We start from the raw sequence: 21,450 nt of genomic DNA on the forward strand, positions 1-21,450 counted from the left end.
GAGCCCCTCATGAGCTCCTCTCGCAAACTCCTCCTTTCCCTTGCAAATTCGTGCATGTAGGCATCGCTCTGGTTGAGATTGTGCACGACCACCATGAGCGAGTTCGTGGAGCTCCTGCTGTTTTCTTTCGCAAGCCCGTGGCCTGTCCACCAAAAGGTCAGTCCAATAATACCACTCACTGGTAAATAGCGCAATACTTCTTTGTGAATCTCCGCTATTTGAATATTGAACATCATAACCACGAATAGGAATGAAACGGCAATAGCTCCTATATGAACTACTAGGGAGATCATAGCGGAGAAGTCGAGACCTAACAAAATAAGTAAACCAGAAGTGTTGCAAAAGACTAGGATGGCAAACAAAACGGAATGTACCTGATTTTTAGAACGTACAACCATCAAACTAGAGACCAAAGCAGGGCTCGACAAAATAGAAAGTATCATGGTACGTCGTCCTCCCTTGAAATGGAACTTGAATGCTGGAGCAAGAAGACGCATTCAAGTCGATCTATTACAACCAGCGCGGTTGTTCGTATTTCATTTTCTTCTTCCAAGCCGACGCTCTTCTTATAAAATAAAGCACTCACTGAATTAATTACTGAATCTCGTCTTTCTCTTGGCGCCGAGAATTTTTTACGTGTCCGGGTCGATTAGAGGTTCGGCTTGCTTCCCCCCCACCCTCGCCTATGAAATGGATAACCCTTGCTGCCATAGCAGCAGGATTTTAAGGGCTTCTATTGAAGCAGAATATGAGGAAGCCATGCATTCTTTCAAGAATCTCCAAACCCACCCTTTACCTTCTCTTTCTATCCTATAAAAAGGCGAACATCTAATCTAGGTCCGGTCGCCTTTCTATGAAGGCGAGCAGCCCAGCCCCCTTGTTGAAATTTGGATATTAAGGAAGCTGTATTTCGCAATAGCAGCTCCGAGAAGCTGGGCTTAGGGTGCGCCTCCTGCGGTCGTTTCAGTGACTCAATTGGCTGGCTTCCCTCAACTCAGACTGGTGTCGCCACCTCTCCCAGGACCGGAATGATTATCCCGCCCGATGGGTCTACATTCATCCCTGAATGTCGTCGGGTACTCTTCACTTCCCCGCCATTCTTGTAACCGTCACCTGTAATCCGCGCAGGTGTGTCCGCACCCCCTAGAGTGGACGAGAAAGAAAGGATTTTTTCTCGGAGCAACCACCCCAGGTTCCAGACCCAGGAGTTCACTTTCCCGTATGAGCATTCGGTACATATATAAGTCAATGGAAGAGTCAAAGGGTCACCACTACTGAGGATCTCCCCCCATATCTTAGAAGGGTCGTCTGAGGGTTCGCCGCGGTTCATTGCTGTGCTTACACACTAGGCTACCCTTCTCCGAAAGCTCCGCGGGACCACCTATCACTAGTCTTCGGCCGGAGGGGTTTATTGCACAAAAAGGCTGGGACGCGGGCTCCCGTAGAGGAAAGCCCAACGAATGTCAGATGCAAAGCCCCGCACCTCATTAAGATCATATTGGCATACTCTCCTAAAAAAAGAATAGACCCCATTGAAGACGGGAGTGAGGTACAACAAGGCCATTTCCGTCCACCTTCTCACGGAGCCGTACGTGGACGTTACCGCTCATACAGCTCCTAGCCAGCAAGTAGTTAGCTTTCCTCTAGAAGTCATGGAAGTGTGGATAAATCGACAGAAGGTTTTTATTTCTTAAAAAATCTCCCTAACCGTCCTAAATATGGACGGAGAGCGGTCTTGAGTTTTTCGGGGTCCTCGAGATCGCATTTTAGGTCGAGTAGAGATGTTAGGGAGTCTGTGGGCTTCCCTTGGCATTTCAAGATGGCCTCTATCATATTTTCAAGAGCCTCCCGTATTCCCGTCAAGGGGCATTTGACATCCAGAGACAAAAGCAGTCCCACACGAAACTGGGAATTTTCCCCAATGGACGTAACCAGCTCTGCTTTCGCGGTCTCAAAAGGAGAAGCCCCGAACACTTGCTGTTGCTTTTTTCTCTTTATTCCTTCTAAGCGAGCCTCTAAAGACTCTACTCCTACATTAAACTTAGAGTCTGATTCTTCCAATTATTCCGAAGACAAAGTAGAACTTCGTTTTGAGGAGTTTGCCCCCCATTCGCCGCCGTCCAGCTGGCGGCTACTCTGGGATGGATCAAGGTTTAGGCCAGGGGGCTTGCTCCCTTTCTTCTGGAGCTAAGGAAGGACCTGCGGGTGGCGTTTCCGGTAAAGGGGGAATCTCAAGGAGGGTCTCCAGACCTTCAAAGTGCCCCACCACCAGGGTTGGCGTTGTGTCGACGACCCCCTCTGGCTCCGGGCTAGAAGTAATTTCGATGATCTCCCCGGCCCTTTGTTCCTCGTCACCATCACAATAACAATAAGGAGATGCAGTGACGTCGTCATCCAGAAGGAAAAAGAAAACCCCAAAGGTACCGAATGGAATTCTACTTGTCGGGCTTGGATTCGTTTTGTTTATCAAAAATCGAAATAATAAATTACAACCCATAAATAAAAGAGAAATTACGATAAAAAATCTAAAGTGAAGCCAATCGCTTATAAAAATAAACCAGTCTCCTTTTAAAAGGAACTGGCCAATTCACTTCAAAAAACTAAGTTCTAACTTGAGCAGAAAAATTGGTGGCATTGGACATTTAAAGTTTCACCACCCCTACTACTGCCCGAAATCCTGCTTTGGTGAGCTTTCCCCAAGGTGACACCGAAGGTCTACCTCCTTTCGTGCGCCCCTCACCTCCTCCATGAGGATGATCCACTGGATTCATTGCAACATCATGAACAATGGGGCATCTGCCTAAGCACCGGCACCCCCACCATGCTTACGGCTCTATACCTACTAGACCTGTATTCAGTAAAGCTTTCTTTCTATATGCTAATTCTCATGCAGTTCATATTGTCGATATGAGTATAATTGCCTCGAGAAATAGATAAAAATTCCTTCCTTTACCGGTAAATGAATAGGAATCAGGTTCATAAAATCGGAACTGTTTCCGCCTTCCTCTCGAACTGAGCTATTTCTCTGAAATATACAGTTTCACATCATTACAGGAAATCCTATACTTGTGTATTACCACCCGGTATGGAGCCATCGTCGTCTTCGGCGTAGCATGAAGACCTTCCCATGGTCTTCGAGTCGTTCTTGACTGGCTAGCAAGCACCAGTGGAATTTAACCGCCTTGTAGTCAGGACACCGCCTTCTTCTCTAGAATCACGCAAGTGGTACCGCTCCCCACGGTAAGGAGAAAGACCTTAAGGCATAAACGTAGAGCCTGAGTCCACAAGATAGTATTTTCTTGGTGACGATAGTTGCCATTTTCCGGTTCAGTGGTTGTATCCAGAAAGATTCTAGAGTCATTTGCCGTACCCTCCCAACCAACCATCACATATGTGAAACTCATGTGAAAATAAAAAGACCACAAACTCTTCTGTGTTGGCGAAACTCGTTTTCCATGATAACGTATTTGGTTTGCTATTGGAACTCGGGCAGAAATGTGTGTCCCGGCTCCAACGCTATTCTAGAAATGCAAAAAATAGAATAATAGATGAATTAGAAAACTCAACTGTTCTTTGTGATTTGGTACCGCTTGAACTAACTGGCCCAATTCTTGGTAGGTACTTATTAGGGGGAGGGCCAACCACCGAATGAACAACGATCTCCCGGTCCCACTTGATTCCTGGGGAATTTAGGGAACCCTGCAGACTTGACTTGTAACATCCAAAATTTTCAATTTGGAATGTTATACATTAGATCATCATTGCATATCATATTTTCTTTTGCATTTTGGTTGATCCTAGAAATTCTACGCAACTCAATGACCCACGGAGAGGGTTGGGGATTTCGTTATTTTCATATTTGAGTTCTCTCAAATTTTGAGAATAGGATCATTTGATTTTATATATTTTATCATCAATTATTTCTATTACAAAAATATGAGAGAGGGAATAAAATGACTTCCCCAAAATAAAGAAATATTGAGTATTTAATAATAAAATCAAGTAAGAATTTATTTCGGAGTTTTTCGGTGTTTTATTTGAATTTAGGAAAAATGTGCCTTTTCCAAAATTGTATTTAGCTCCCAAATAAATGTTCACCTTGTGCGGCTTGATTTTAGAAGCCCGTGAAAATTTGTTTCGGAATGTTTAGAGTCCGTTTAGTATTTCTTTTTATTTTTCTTCCGAGTGGAATAATTAAAAAAACAAAAAAAAGTGAACCGACCTAACCGGGCCGTGTCCGGAAAGGACTCTGGCCCGACAGGCTTTAAAAGCCGGCCCAGCCCCCCGGGAGAACCCTAGCCGCCCCAGCCGCCCGCCCCGCCCCATGCGCCGCCACCACGCGCCGCCGCTGCCGCCGCCGCCCTGACTTCCGTGCCATCGGTTTTTTTAAAAAAAAATTGTAGATCGGTTTTTTTGTTGGTTTTTCCGACGGTTTTTTTAGATTCGGTTTTTTAAATAGATCGGTTTTTCCGGTTTATTTAAATAGCGAGCGTTCGTCTGTTCGTTCGTTCTAGCGAGCGTTCGTCGTTTTTCTTTTCCTCGGATTAAATCCGCGATTTTTCTGATCACGATTCCTGATCCGATTTTCGTTTTAGTATTACTTTTTGCTCGTTTATCGGAATCAAGTAATTCAAGCGCCTAGAGTTTCGTCTCGAAACCCTCTATCCATTGAACCAATTGAAACAAGATTTTGCTACTATAAAATTTTCCCTAGATCCAGATTACTAGAATGAAGTTGTTTTCTTTCGCCGTTTGACTTTCGTTGCTTCGTTCGATTTGATTCTTTTTGCCAACCGGAGTTCTTAAGTTGAACCTTCTGGTTAGATCTCTTATTTGAGTTTTACCTGTGCATTAGATGAGTACTTATTGTATGCTCGTTTGTTTGTCTGTGATAGAATACCGGAGTGCGCCGCATGTTACTTCGAATCGTTAGGTTTCGCGGATCATCAGCAAGGCAAGTAACACTTTGATCATACCTTTTCTACTACCCAGTTTTATTGCATTAGATCAATCCTCACACATTGCATGATTAGAATCTAATTAAATTGTGGGATGGGAAGTAGTTGAGGTAGTACCTATTACCTATTCATATCAAACCTTTGGGAGTTACTTCTACGTTTGCTTATTATGCCATGCTATGCTAGTAGACGTGGATTGGGTGAGTGATATCCATGACAGACATGGATTGGGTGAGTGATATCCAAGCTATTATGGGCTCTAGCATAGTTGACTAAGTTGTGCAAACTCTGACAGTGGTAGACTAGCAGATGTAGGGGATGTAGGTGGTACGGTCTACCCGATCGGAAGGTGCTAGCGCTTCTGAAAGACTATGTCTCGGTCATCCGTTTTCTCAAACACCATGTAGTGCGAGAAACGAAACGGAGGCGATCGAGTCTTGTGGGGAAAAGTGCACAAACCTCTGCAGAGTGTAATAAACTAATCATGGTTAGCCGTGTCCCGGTTATGGACATCTTGAGTATCTAGTACTTGGGTTTTCATGTGAATCTCAACATGTTACTCTAAATTAATTGTGTTGGGTTATGTTTAATGATGATGTTTAATTGGGATTGAGAATGCTGTCAACCATTCTCAATGTTTAACAACCACCATGATAGTTAAATAAATTTATTCCTTTGCAGTAGGGAAAAATTGGCTTTACGCAAAACTGTAACCATAGAGCTTTCCACCAGCCAAATATGCATATAGTATAGCTGTTTCATTCCATTACTCTCTATGTGTTAGCTTGCCAGCATATTCCATGTGCTGACCCGTTTTCGGGCTGCAACGTTAATCTTGCAGACTTTTCACACGACAATTAAGGAGTTTTTAGGTCGTGGTTCTATACTCAGTGATGCCGTTGGAGTTGATGGACTCACTTATCTTCTAAGCCTTCCGCTGTTATCGTTATTAGATGGCCTTAAGCCATATTTATTGTAATAAGTTCTCTTTTGAGACACTCGATGTAATAAGTGTGTGATTGCTACTCTGCTATAAATCCTCCGAGTATTGTGTGGTGTCAGCATTACTGATCCAGGGATGACACCGGAGCACAGAGATCAGACTGTTTGAGGTCTGGTCGCTACAGAGATGGTATCAGAGCACACGCTGACTGTAGGACACGACCACTAAGTTAAAGACCTAGATCACTATTCACTCTCTTCTCTTCTGACCTCTCATCTTTTCTACTCTTTAGGATGGCGGATGCAAGGAACAAGTTCACACAACCGGATGAAGATACACCCTTTGGACGACACTTGAAGGAAGTCAGTAGATACCTGAACATAGGAGTACCAAGCTTCACGGGAACCTACAACGCCACTATACCTGAAGATTCAAGTTCAAGTTCCAGGAAGGACGTTCATGCCAGTCACCGAGCCCATAGAGTTTTCTTTTGATGCACCAACTTGGAGTCTAGGAAAGAGCATGGCAGCTCACATCGCCATGGGACGCATTGGAGATGTCTACCGCAAGGATCTCAAGGATACTATCTACCAGATTTGTGGGCGCCGAGATGAGCACTGGGAGATGATCAGCACCAGGAAGGATAGATCAATTGCAGCTTTTATCCAAGAGCTAAAACAGCACATTCGACGACAGGAGAACCAGATGTGCGCCGACATGATAGATTTGAAGAAGGCTAAGACTAGAATCAAGGAACTGGAGGAAGAACTCAAGGCTACACGTGAAGATTATGAAGAGGGAATTGAAGTATTGGTGGAGAAGAATGACGACCTAATCAAGAAGATTGGAATATTTATGGGAGGCCCTACGCCAGTAGATGAAGACGAAGAACCCCAGGAGATTAGCCTGGAAGACTACATCATCATCGACGGCACCGACTCGGAACCAGATAGTAGCGATGATGACTATGTTGATGAAGCTGGAGCAGATATCATGGAGTCTGCAACTGAAGAATATTTCTAGTAGACCACCTCATCAGTAGTAGTAGTCCACCATGTAAATATAGTAGTCCGAGCACTTTTGCGATAGTTAGAGCAATTGTATGCCCTTGTTTGATTGATTGAAGTGAATTGTTTGCTTTTGCCTCATGTGCATATGTGTAGTGTTTTCTCTTTAGACCCCCTCTATTCTTATATCTCATGTTTTCTAAACCCTCAGATGCCTCTGAGACGTGACCCCGGATTTACCTTTCCACCGGAGCTCACCCAGTTGATCCAGCAGCAGAATACATTGATGCAGTTGCTAGTCCAGAATCAGAATAAGGGGAACAACAACAACAACCCACCACCACCACCACCTGTTGACCACTTAGCCCGTTTTCTTAGGCTGAATCCGCCGGTGTTTTCTAGTAGCACCGAGCTGATACTAGCAGATGATTGGCTCCGCAAGACAGCTACGGAGTTGACCACAGTAGGATGCACAGACGCGGAGAAGGTGAAGTTTGCCGCACATCAACTAGAAGGACCAGCAGCATCATGGTGGGAGAATTTCACCACCACTTTCCCAGTTGACACTATCACATGGGACTAGTTTCAGCAGGCTTTTCGTACTGCCCATGTTTCAGCAGGAGCTATGGCCATGAAGAAGCGTGAGTTTCGCAACTTGCGCCAAGGAGGACGGACAGTTGGCCAGTATGTGGAGGAATTTAGTAAGTTAGCACGTTATGCACCATATGACGTCGCTACGGATGCAGCGAAGCAGGAGAAGTTTCTAGAAGGACTAAATGATGAGTTGAGCATGCAGTTGATGGTAGCCACCTTCAACAACTACCAGGAGTTGGTAGATCGTGCTCTTATGATTGAAGGGAAGCAGCAACAAATTGAGAATCACAAGAGGAAGTATGGACAAGGAAAGTACACTTCAGGAGCTCAGCAGAAGCCACGTTTTACCCCTAGACCTGGAGGACATTTTCAGCATACCCATGGAGGAGGTAGCTCGCACAATCACAATGGCACCAAGAATGGAAATGGCAATGGAGGAAGCAACGGCCAGAACCGCACCAACCCCTCAACCCCAGCCAAGAAGGACCTGAGCCAAGTCACTTGTTTTAAGTGTCAGAAAACCGGACATTATGCCAATGAATGTCCTGAAGGCCAAAATGGCAATGGAAGTTCTGGGAAGAAGCCGAACCCTTTCAACAGGGGACAGGTGAACCACGTTAGTGTGGAGGAGGTTGAAGCTCAGCCTGATGCAGTAATAGGTAAGTTTTTGGTTAAGTCATTTACTACACTCGTTCTTTTTGATATTGGTGCATCACATTCATACATCTCAAGGGGATTTGTGGATAAGTATAACCTACCAACCCAAGCCCTTAGGTCACCCACGTTAGTTAGTACCTCGCCTGGAGCAGAGTATGTGGCTAGTCTATGGTGTGATCAGTTACCATTAAGGATTGGTAACTATGTTTTTCCCTCAGACCTAATAGTATTGGAATCTCAAGGATTGGATGTGATATTAGGCATGGATTGGTTATAAAAGTATGAAGGGAATATTGAATGTGCTAGTAAGTCAATTTTGCTTACCACACCAGAAGGGAGAAGGATCAAGTATGTATCCTAGCATGTGCCAAAGTGGACTCATGTAAATTGCCTAATAGGAGTTGTGCAGGAGGAAGTATCAGTGGTAAGGGATTTTCCCGATGTATTTCCGGAAGAGTTGCCAGGCATGCCACCGGATAGAGATATTGAGTTTTTGATTGAGCTATTGCCAGGCACAGGGCCAATATCAAAGAGACCATATAGGATGCCACCAAAGGATTTGGTGGAAATTAAGAAGCAGATTAAGGAGTTACTGGATAAGGGATATATTCGCCCAAGTTCTTTGCCTTGGGGATCGCCAGTATTTCTAGTGGAGAAGAAGGATGGATCGTTAAGGATGGTTGTAGATTATCGAGGATTTAATGAAGTAACGATCAAGAACAAGTACCCACTACCAAGGATCAATGATCCGTTTGATCGATTGCAAGGAGCTAAGGTATTTTCCAAGATCGATCTGCGATCAGGATACCACCAGTTGAAGATTCGAGAACAGGATATACCTAAGACAGCTTTTACCACCAGGTATGGGCTGTATGAGTATACCGTTATGTCATTTGGTCTGACTAACGCACCTGCCTATTTTATGAACATGATGAACAAAGTGTTTATGGAGTTTCTGGATAAGTTCGTCGTAGTGTTCATTGATGATATCCTGGTTTATTCGAAGAATGAAGAGGAACATAAGGAGCATTTGCGTTTGGTACTTGGAAAGCTCAGAGCACATCAATTATATGCCAAGTTTAGCAAATGTGAGTTTTGGTTGAAGGAAGTAGGATTCCTCAGACACGTTATATCTGGAGAAGGTATAGCAGTTGATCCCACTAAAGTTGATACCGTGACCAAGTGGGAAGCCCCAACAACAGTTGGAGAGATCCGGAGTTTTCTTGGACTTGCAGGATACTACCGGAGATTTATTGAGAATTTCTCAAAGATTGCGAAGCCTATGACCGAGTTGTTGAAGAAAGATACCAAGTTCATATGGACAGAGGAATGTGAGGCTAGTTTCCAGGAGTTGAAGAAGGAGTTGAAGAAACGTTTGGTTACCTCACCAGTGTTGATTTTGCCAGACCAGACCAAGATTATGAGGTGTATTGCGACGCTTCACGTCGAGGACTTGGAGCAGTGCTTATGCAGGAAGGGAGAGTTGTTTCATATGCCTCAAGACAACTGAAGCCTCATGAGTTGAATTATTCCACGCATGATTTGGAGTTAGCAGCCGTAGTGCATGCATTGAAACATGGAGACATTTCCTCATTGGAAATCATTGTGAGGTGTACACGGATCATAAGAGTTTGAAGTACATTTTCACACAGAAGGAGTTGAATCTCAGACAAAGGAGATGGTTGGAGCTATCAAGGATTATGATATGAAATTGCATTATCACCCGGAAAGGCTAATGTAGTAGCTGACGCATTAAGCCGTAAGAGCCATGTCAATACGTTAATGACGGGAGAAATACCCAAGGAGTTAGCAGAAAATCTTCGTGAACTATGTTTGGAAATAGTTCCGAGAGGCTATGTAGCAGCATTGGAGATTCAGTCAACTTTGATGGATAGAATCAGAGAAGCTCAGAAACTGACAAAGAGATTGCTATATAAGGAGAAACTGAGCAAAGGAAAAGCTAAAGGATTTCGTGAGATGAGCACGACACCCTATGGTTTGAAGACCGTGTTTACGTGCCCAATGACCCGGAGATCAGAAGTTGATTTCTGCAAGAGGCACACACCGTATTCGATTCACCCAGGAAATACCAAGATGTATTTGGATTTGAAGGATATTTTCTGGTGGACCGGAATGAAGAAGGATATTGTGGAGTATGTAGCAGTTTGTGATGTATGTCAGAGAGTAAAGGCAGAGCATCAGAAGCCAGCAGGATTGTTACAACCAATTGTTACAACCATTGTCGATACCCGAATGGAAGTGGGATAAGCTAGGCATGGATTTTATCACGGGATTGCCCAGGACTCGTTCAAGCTATGACTCGATTTGGGTTGTAGTTGATCGATTGACGAAAGTAGCTCATTTCATCCCAGTAAAGACCACTTACACCAGTGCTAAGTTGGCAAAGATATACATGACCAGGATCGTATGTCTGCATGGAGTTCCAAGGAGTATCGTATCAGATAGAGGAACCTAGTTTACCTCAAAGATCTGAAAGCAGTTGCACGAAACTTTGGGAACTAGGCTAGAATTCAGTACAGCTTTTCATCCACAAACAGATGGACAGACCGAGAGAGTCAATCAGATTTTGGAGGATATGCTGAGAGCTTGTGCGCTTGATTATGGATCTAGTTGGGACGATAATTTGCCATATGCAGAGTTCTCTTACAACAACAGTTATCAAAACAGTTTAAAGATGGCCCCTTTCGAAGCCTTGTACGGAAGGAGGTGCAGGACACCGTTGTCATGGTATGAAGTTGGAGACCGCCAGTTGTTTGGACCTGACTTGATTAAAGAGTCTGAACAGAAGGTGAAGTTGATTCGCGATAGGCTCAAGGTAGCCCAGTCCAGACAGAAGAGTTACGCGGATTCTAAATGCAAGGAGACAGTTTACGAAGTTGGAGATAGAGCTTATCTTCGAGTATCTCCACTTCGGGGAACGAAGCGTTTTGGAGTTAAAGGGAAGTTAGCACCACGATTTGTAGGACCATATCGAGTTTTGGAGCGTATGGGAGAAGTGGCCTACAAGTTGGAATTGCCTGAAGGATTGTCAGGAGTTCATGATGTGTTCCACGTTTCTCAGTTAAAGAAATGTCACGCGGAGATGGCTGACATACCGTTGAGAGACACAGTGCCGTTGGAAACTATTCAGTTGGATAACGATTTGACCTACGAGGAGAAACCAATTAAGATCCTCGAGTTTTCCAGCCGAGTTACCCGCAGCAAGGTTATCAAGTTTTGCAAAGTTCAGTGGAGCCACCACACAGAGGATCAAGCCACCTGGGGACGAGAGGAAGACTTGCTCAAGGACCACCCTCACCTATTTTCTAGCCAACCCGAATCTCGAGGGCGAGATTCATCTTAAGGGGGGTAGGTTTGTAACATCCCAAATTTTCAATTTGGAATGTTATACATTAGATCATCATTGCATATCATATTTTATTTTGCATTTTGGTTGATCCTAGAAATTCTACGTAACTCAATGACCCACGGAGAGAGTTGGGGATTTCGTTATTTTCATATTTGAGTAATCTCAAATTTTGAGAATAGGATCAATTGATTTTATATATTTTATCATCAATTATTTCTATTAAAAAAATATGAGAGAGGGAATAAAATGACTTTCCCAAAATAAAGAAATATTGAGTATTTAATAATAAAATCAAATAAGATTTTTTTCGGAGTTTTTCGGTGTTTTATTTGAATTTAGGAAAAATGTGCGTTTTCCAAAATTGCATTTAGGTCCCAAATAAATGTTCACCTTGTGCGGCTTGATTTTAGAAGCCCGTGAAAATTTGTTTCGGAATTTTTCGAGTCCGTTTAGTATTTCTTTTTATTTTTCTTCCGAGCGGAATAATAAAAAAAACAGAAAAAACAAAAAAAAGTGAACCGACCTAACTGGGCCGTGTCCGGATAGGACTCTGGGCCGGCAGGCTTTAAAAGCCGCCCCAGCCCCCCCGGGAGAACCCTAGCCGCCCCAGCCGCCACGCGCCGCCGTCGCCGCTGCCCGCCGCCGCCGCTGCCCGCCGCCGCCGCCGTCTCCGGACGCCGCCCCCGCCGAGGTTCGCTGCCGCCTCGACTTCCGTGCCATCGTTTTTTAAAAAAAAAAATGTAGATCGGTTTTTTTGTCAGTTTTTCTGACGGTTTTTTTAGATTTGGTTTTTTAAAATAGATCGGTTTTTCCGGTTTATTTAAATAGCGAGCGTTCGTCCGTTCGTTCGTTCTAGCGAGCGTTCGTCGTTTTTCTTTTTCTCGGATTAAATCCGTGATTTTTCTGATCGCGATTCCTGATCCGATTTTCATTTTAGTATAAATTTTCGCTCGTGTATCGGAATCAGGCGATTCAAGCGCCTAGAGTTTCGTCTCAAAACCCTCTATCCGTTTAACCAACTTAAACAAGATTTTGCTACTGTAAAATTTGCCCTAGATCTAGATTACTAGAACGAAGTTGTTTTCTTTCGCCGTTTGACTTTCGTTGCTTTGTTCGATTTGATTCTTTTTGCCAACCGGAGTTCGTAAGTTGAACCTTCTGGTTAGATCTCTTATTTGAGTTTTACCTGTGCATTAGATGAGTACTTATTGTATGCTCGTTTGTTTGTCTGCGATAGAATACCCGGAGTGCGCCGCCTGTTACTTCGAATCGTTAGGTTTCGCGGATCATCAGCAAGGCAAGTAACACTTTGATCATACCTTTTCTACTACCCAGTTTTATTGCATTAGATCAATCCTCACACATTGCATGATTAGGATCTAATTAAATTGTGGGATGGGAAGTAGTTGAGGTAGTACCTATTACCTGTTCATATCAAACCTTTGGGGGTTACTTCTACGTTTGCTTACTATGCCATGCTATGCTAGTAGACGTGGATTGGGTGAGTGATATCCATGACAGATGTGAGTTTGTTAATTAATGGTTTATCTAAGGTGGCAACTTAAACACACATTTGGGTGGATTGAGGCACCTGGGTAATCCAGGACTTGCCTGTTTTTTTATGGACCGCCACCCAGGCTCAAAGGGATCATGAGACTATTCATACTAGAAACTTCCGTGTGCAGCCACAAGCTATTATGGGCTCTAGCATAGTTGACTAAGTTGTGCAAACTCTTACAGTGGTAGACTAGCAGATGTAGGGGATGTAGGTGGTACGGTCTACCCGATCGTAAGGTGCTAGCGCTTCTGAAAGACTATGTCTCGGTCATCCGTTTTCTCAAACACCATGTAGTGCGAGAAACCAAACGGAGGCGATCGAGTCTTGTGGGGAAAAGTGTGCAAACCTCTGCAGAGTGTAATGAACTAATCATGGTTAGCCGTGTCCCCGGTTATGGACATCTTGAGTATCTACTACTTGGATTTTCATGTGAATCTCAACATGTTACTCTAAATTAATTTTGTTGGGTTATGTTTAATGATGATGTTTAACTGGGCTTGAGAATGCTGTCAACCATTCTCAATGTTTAACAACCACCATGATAGTTAAATAAATTTATTCCTTTGCAGTAGGGAAAAATTGGCTTTACGCAAAACTGTAACCATAGAGCTTTCCACCAGCCAAATATGCATATAGTATAGCTGTTTCATTCCATTACTCTCTATGTGTTACCTTGCCAGCATATTCCATGTGCTGACCCGTTTTCGGGCTGCAACGTTAATGTTGCAGACTTTTCAGACGATGATTAAGGAGTTTTTAGGTCGTTGTTCTATACTCAATGATGCCATTGGAGTTGATGGACTCACTTATCTTCCAAGCCTTCCGCTGTTATCGTTATTAGATGGCCTTAAGCCATATTTATTGTAATAAGTTCTCTTTTGAGACACTCGATGTAATAAGTGTGTGATTGCTACTTTGCTATAAATCCTCCGAGTATTGTGTGGTGTCAGCATTACTGATCTAGGGACGACATCGGAGCACAGAGATCAGACTATTTGAGGTCTGGTCGCTACATGACTCTTTTAAGAGGAAGAAATTCGAAGTGAAATATCTAGAATATGCTTTACACTCCATTTTCACACAGGTATGCCCCCTACCTTGGTTTGAGCATCCCTTTCTTTTGTAACCTCTCTTAGGAACTTCAAATGGAGCAAGGCTAGGATCCTAATCTCTATTCCTTCCTCCTTGGCGTCAGATAACTCCAATAAAGCATGACTAAAGTAGATATAAAACGTGTCGAAGAGCAATAGACTCTTTTTTTTATAGAGCTTATCATTGTCATTGATTGACCAGCATGACTTATGGATTGCATTTTATACTATGCTATTTGAATAGCAAGATTCTTGAAAGGCGGAGGAAATAGACTTTCTTGCTCCTGCATCATTCTTGCTAAGGGCATCTAAGGAACTAATAAAAGGTTACGAAAGAGAAGGCTTGAAAAGGAGCTTACTTTTCCCGCTAATGCTACTTCCGCTATCTCGTAAGGAGGATACGACTCATAAACCTCCCTTGGTATTTGGGTAGGGAGAAAGATAATTAATTAGACTGAGTGAGGAATGTATACAACTACTGCTCAAAAGGCAATAAGAAGCACGCACTCCTACTAGACATGGAAGGAGTAAACCTAAAATATGCTTTCTTCCCTTATGTTGAATCGACTTCCTTGTCTCTTTCTAGAAAGTCAGCAGCTGGCCCAAGGTGACCTACTGGGAAATGAAAAAACAATTGGTTCAATCGAGTACTTATAAGCCAAATGAAGTTCTCTCTCATATTGTTATGTTTACCTGGAATGCCATAAGCCTGCTCTCAAGGAACAACTCAAATCATTGCTAACGCGGGACTTGCTTTCGCACGGGGAGTTGGATAAATTACCCTCTTGTGGGTATGGCGATAGATAGCAATAGCAATGTATTGATTATGACTATGATTAAGTAGACTGACTGTTGGTTGAGCTCCAAAAGGTGGTGAGCCTGATGAGTCAACCAAAGGGAGTGGGCCCTTTAAACCCCTAGGGCGTAAGCATTTCTGCCTATCCAAAATAAGAGGTCAAGTCAATCTTGAATGCGGTTAGTACCTATTAGTATTAGATACAGAATCCTATTTGCTTTGAGCGCCCCTATCCTCTATTCTCTCTATCTATAGATGGAGAAAGACATGCTCGATATGAATTGGGACAAAGAAGAAAGTCAAAAGCAGGAGGTAGGTCCATGGTTTCAAGTTGAGTAGTGAGTGGTTCCTTGAGTGGAGTCGGCAGAAACCTTTACTCATTTGATTTCCTCCCAAAAGAAGGAGGGGTTTTCCTGTGGTAGGCGCCAAGAAAGATACCATGAAATTAGGCACCAGGTACTATCCATCACACTTAGAGTTGGTATTTATTGTTTGATTCGAATCCCTGCTTACCAAACAGTTGTCATAACAGATTTGAATGACGATATCCAATTATGAAATGGCTAGAGGAGGCACAGAGATAAGACAGAACTGATGGTAAGGTAAATCAAAGGTTTTCATTTACCTTATCATCGTCGTAACGTTCTTATCTATTTGTGTATGCTATTAGAAAGGGAAATTCGATACAACCAACGCGCAAAACCTTCCACCTTTCCTATGAATACAACTTCCGCCTGGATAGAATAGTTAGTCAACATGAATTCCTGCTTATTGTCCTTCCTACCCATAAGTGAGAGCAAGGCCCAAGTAGAGCATAGAGCTTAGAAGTAGGATCTAGTAATTGGTTCTGCTCGGAAGATGCAAAAAAAAGAGGTGTTTTTGGGGTGAGTCCCTGCCAAGCGGCTTTTGATGACGGCGTCGTCAACGTACACTTCTGCATTAGGACCCAACTGAGACCTGAGGATGAGGCTCATTAGGCGCTTAAATGTGGCGCCGGCATTTATCAAACCGAAGGGCATCCGCTTGTAGCAGAAGGAAGGGGCGATAAAACTAGTTTTTTCTTTGTCTTCCTCAGCCATATAGACTTGCTGATACCCAGAGTAGGCGTCGAGGAAGCTCAACATCTCGCACCCTGCGGTGGAGTCGACCAGTTTAGTCCTTGTACTTCGGTGGAACCAAATTCCAGTATATGGATTGCAAACCTTTTCTGCTTTGGGTCTTAAGTGAATGAAAGGGTGGGTTAAAAAACCATGGCCAGCCCCCCTCAAGAAATCTCGCCCGTAGGTTACTGATGGGATGCTAGCTGCCGGTATACATGAAAAACATGGTGCAGAGCACGAACAAGATGTGCTAACACATATCCCTTCTATTTATTGGTTCTACAGAAGATGTATGATAAAGAGCTGGCATTAAGTCATGCAACGCGCTCAGGCTTTATAAGAGGAAAGACTCTCGCCAGTATAGATTGAACGTACGGCGCTTGCTTACAAGACTGCTACTGAAAAAGGCTACCTCTTCAAACTGCTGAATGCCCTATTCCATCTATCTTTCCCTGAAAAAGCGTATACTTTTGTTCTATAAGCAAATAAAGCATACTTCTTTTGCGGATCAAGCAGTCTTCTACCTTGGTGGGTAGCGGAGAATCAAATCAATATCGGAGTATTGCTCTAGATGCTGCTGAATTAACCTGGATTCAATCGTGACTCTCTGAACTAGGCTGTACTTCGTCTTCCCCTCTAGACCCCGGAAATGGAAAAAAGTTACCGGTGCATAATTGAAGATTCGGTCAAAACTAGTCGACCTTTCATCACAAATTGAAGCAGAGGCTGTTAGTTGAAAATCCATTTGCAGATCCTGTTGTTGACGTAGAGCCAGCTTCACCAATAGCATAGACTCTATCAGTCGAAGAGATCAGCGGGTACGAGGATAACAGAGACAGAGATAAAGGCTTCGTCAGCAGAGACGAGAGCGGGGCCCTTTTGAAAATCAGAAATAAAAGGGGCGATCAACGAATTGACCAGGTGTAAGCAGAGGGAACTGGAGCAGAGCAATATGTAGCATACTTTTCCGTTCGAGACCCGTATCTAGACCCTTGTGATCGATAGCCGGACCCATGCTGACGGCACCGAAATCCTGCCCCTCCCGTGGGACTACTACCACCAATAGATAGGCCCGTCGCTTCTTGGGCAACCCTGAAAGTATCTTCTTGTACGAACTGAAACAAGACAAACTACTCGCGGGACCCACTTAAGATCTCTTTCTTTAGTTTTCTGCTTTATTCATTTCTTAGAAAAAGTAGCTTCCCTTATTAGTAGCACTAGTATCTTTTCATAATGATGACTTTTTTTCAGAGCTTCCTAGATTTTGAGAAGCTGAGGCATTGCCGGCTAGGGGGAAATTTGATCGAAACTAATAATAACTAGTCACGATTAGGGACAAAGCTCAGCTAGTATACGTAGTGTGTTCAAGGCGCATTGCCTCCAACAACTAGACTAAAGAAAATAAGGGCGGAAGGATTTACCTAAACGTTGTTGCATGAGCGGCTTCTAAATGAGTGGTTGATGATTCACTTTTTGATTATTACCCGCTAGCTATTGAAGCGGCAGTGTGACGTCGGCCCACTGCGGAATGGGTGCCACCTAACTATGATTCGATGAAGTTTCCACCTTCCTTCCACAGATATAGTTATAGTAGTTCCACTCGATGTGGATCGCGCCCATGCTTGCTCAGCTCCAGGATCAGGCTCCTAAACCTATTTTCAATAAATAAGTCATCTGGTCTATGTTGTTGGAGTTCCGCATGACGCCTTAATCCCACCTCTGTGTCTAAGGAATAGCCTTTTCTTCATTTCTTTATTGTTCGTGGGAACATGTAATATTAGCAATGGAAATTTAGCTACGGCCGTCCCTTCCTCAAGCAAACAACGCGAGACTTAGTTAATGAAACGGGAACTCCATCCCTTGACACTAATTTCTGATACAGAAGTGGAATCGAAAAAATGCGGGAAAAATGCACATTCAATATTGAGAAAATGTTGCGTAACTGCCCTTGCCTCAAGGTCTTGAGAAACCAGAAACTAGTGTTCGATGGCCCAACAAATCCTATTGGTTTTCGCAGGGGATGTCATTTTTACAAGCTTTCGCATGCTGAGCGTGACTATGGATTTTATATAGTTTTGGAATAACCTTCTTATCCGCGAGTTCTTCGTCCAAAGACTCCTGATATCGCTTGTTGGGCCCTTGATTCCGAAGTACCAGTACCGAAGGAAGACTTGAATGCATTAGGTTGGGAAGCGGCCTAGAAGGTGCTTAAAGATAGGTGACAGTTGTGAAAGTTTAGTTGACTTGTTGGCAGCAACTGACCTTTCTTTCATGAAAAGTAGGAATGAAAGCTGGCATGCAGATAAGGAAATCTCTTTTCTTCTCTTCTACTCGGCTATGGACCTTGTAAAAGGAGAAGCAATAAATACAAAAGTGCTAGGTTTGGATTTGAGTGAGATCCCGGATCGGTAGCTTCAGATATCCCCTCAGACTGGAATGAGAATTTCAATAGATTTCTTTGCTTTAAAGCATAGTTGCAGGTAGGTTATGCTCCTTTGCTTCATCCCTATAGTCTAAAGATTGCCAATCAAACAGTAGCAGTAGACTAGCCATATTCATCTTCTACAGTCTCCTGTTTCCCCCTATTTAAAATGGTAAGCCTGCGCAGCAGAAAAAAAGGCGCTCTAATCGTACTCGAGCCCTTAATCCCCCAATAGGGCTTACTTACCCGAGTCAATTCTTTCCTTCCTGTGCGAAAGCAAGGCCTCTTTCTCGACTTTACTTGAATGCCATTTACTAAGCTATCTTCTTTTTTCTTCTTCTGGCGAAAGCACATTTTATTATTTTACGGAAGCAAGACGAAAGGTCATTTTGCCAATCTGGGGAATAACAGTTAAAGCAATTGATCGGAGAAGCCCCCTAGTATTGAGAATGAAAAAGTGGATTCATTCCCCAGGCGTGTGTGTGCTTTCCACGGGCCTGATCTCGATTTCTTCTTAACCTGTTATGTCCTCCGAAGTGAAGTGGATTGGTCGGAATCTAGACTCCAACAGCATCGATACTCAAATAACCAGCTCTGATACATGGCTTAGAACCTTCAATCTTTAGCCATTATTCCCAGTTCAGGTGGTTAGGTACCAAAAGTTATAAATAGGCCCAATTTCTCCTTTTTATACTAGATTTCCTTAACAAGGGCATCCAATTCTTGAAACAAGTCACGCTCCCTTCTCTTTCCACTTTCACTTTCATGCCCAGTTCTTTTTCGACTTGGCAATCGTAGCAATTTATCTAAAGCCTCCTGATTCGTAGAAACATGCTCGATACATTCTAGTGAACTACGAAGAGAAGCTACAACGGTGGAAGCCTGAATCCAGTGAGTGCCCATTCTTAATAAACTTGGGAATAGTAGCTCCTATGGTTTCTAGAGCGAGTGAATGAAACACTATCTTCTTATGAGCGGAGATAGAGAGCTATGTCACAATCAATAAGTGAGATGCTGTGGGCGAGGAATCTTCTGTCACAATAGAGGTCTTCTTTTCGAATTTAAGTGGGACTAGCTTCTTCCTCAATTGATATTACTGACAATCTAGCAATTCCATCCTTTAGAAGAAGATAAGTAAACCATTTCTTTGAATTGCATGATTGAGTGATGGATGCGGACAATCACAAGCCTACTTTGTTTATAGAAAAGAGCGTATAACCCCCGGTCCCTACCTGTTGTAGAGAATCTATCGTCTAAACTCTTATGTGCCATTTGCCGCCTAATACACTATTTTAGTATAATGTTGTTTGTTGGTGCATATCTCTTGATTGATTATTTATTGGTTATTAACCATTAGTGAGCTGACCTATGTACAAGTTCTGAGTCAACCCCCAGATCTGTATCTCCTTGCCTTGTAATATCTCATTCATCTATTTATGTGCATGCTTTCGCGAAGTCTCCAGCCCCATAAATATTAGTTAATGCGTGATGCGTAAATCAATAACTAAAACTAAAGTGCCGATCATCCCATGCTACCACAGGATTTTTCAACAACATGACATATTGAGAAAAATCTATGTTAGAGCCGCCATTTCTTTACGGTTACATTAGTGTGGATTGTTCTTCTGATTCTTATAGGCCTGGCACCCTAGCTTCGATAGATTTATTTGATTTTGCAAGCTATGGCACAGGAATGTGATATGGGTCGTATCCCGCACCTCCCTTGATTCCGTGTGAAATCCATCCAAAAAAGCACGAGTTGGATCGGCGTAAAGAACAAGACGAACGTGGTATTATCTCTATTAGGACGGTTATGAGGCTCTGCTCTTTTTTTTCTTTATTCAATATCTATTCTTTGTTTCTTATATTCCGCTAATTGTTATCTTGAATGTATCTTTATGCTTAATAGATAACTGGTGATGCTAGAGCTGTCAAGAAGGCATTGTTTTCAGTATCAACCATCATCTACAAATGCCCAACAAAAGAGACCATTTCTCTTGAAACTTCTGTCCCTCCAAGCATTGTACATCCTTCAGAGCTTCCTGTCTATCCTGCTAGTAACTTCTACTCAGTGTCAGATGCAGCTATACCTTATGGAATGGACATCCAAATCTAGCTATCTTAGCAAAGGAAGTGGCATTCAAATCTACAGGTTTTTCTTCTTTAGCCTTTTCGCCCAGCGTTGTCATTATTGACACGTTTTTGGTATCCCTGTTTTTGAGATCCACAATGACTACCACCAGAAAGGGAATGTGACCACCATTCTTATTTGAGAAAAGTGTCTCCACTATAGCACTATCGATCCTAGACAGCAGAGAAAGCTTGATTGGAGCTAAGAACTATTTCTAAAGGATCCCTTCCACTCTTGTGTGGAAAGATCTTTCTTTGTTCCGTCCAGTCTGATTTAAAACGTGCTGTCTACTATTATAGGGGCTGTCGTTAGGGTCACTCCTTCTTATGCCGGGAGATGGCAGTTATCTATATTTAGAAATAATAAAGAATATGGGTGTGATTGTCATCACAATGGAGTGATCGAGTAATCAGCCCTGTAGGTTCCTCTCTATTTAGATAGACCCCATCAACAAGGCCATTCCCTTCTCCTGGTAGCAAAAACCCATTAGAGGTTTGATTCTCAAAAGAAAACAAACCAGAAAATCGAAACTATTCCTACTTGCTAGGTGGCTTTATCAATTTGAGTTTAAAAATAGGAAAAAAGGGTGTCAAAAGTAGAAGTATCATATCTTCTTAAGGAGCCCAACTCTAGCTAGAGAATAAGAGGATTAGGTTTTGGCAGGATGCGAGGTGCCAACTTATTAAGCACGAGAGTCCTAAGATCCCGGTTATAGAAGAAGAGTAGGCTAATCCCAATCTTAGGCTGCAACAAACAAGGAAATTCCTGTCATCAAATCGGCCTGATCCCCAAAAGGAAATCGCAATCCAAAATCCCTATATAC

The 21,450-nt window shown here is 43.0% G+C and overlaps 1 pseudogene; it reads left to right on the plus strand.

The window, feature by feature from the left end:
- The first annotated feature begins 1,066 nt into the window (after positions 1-1,066).
- Positions 1,067-20,612, plus strand: LOC125546821 (annotated as a pseudogene).
- The last annotated feature ends 838 nt before the right edge of the window (positions 20,613-21,450 follow it).

This window comes from Triticum urartu, chromosome 3 (genome assembly GCF_003073215.2).
Source record: "Triticum urartu cultivar G1812 chromosome 3, Tu2.1, whole genome shotgun sequence".
In the NCBI taxonomy this organism is placed as follows: Eukaryota; Viridiplantae; Streptophyta; class Magnoliopsida; order Poales; family Poaceae; genus Triticum; species Triticum urartu.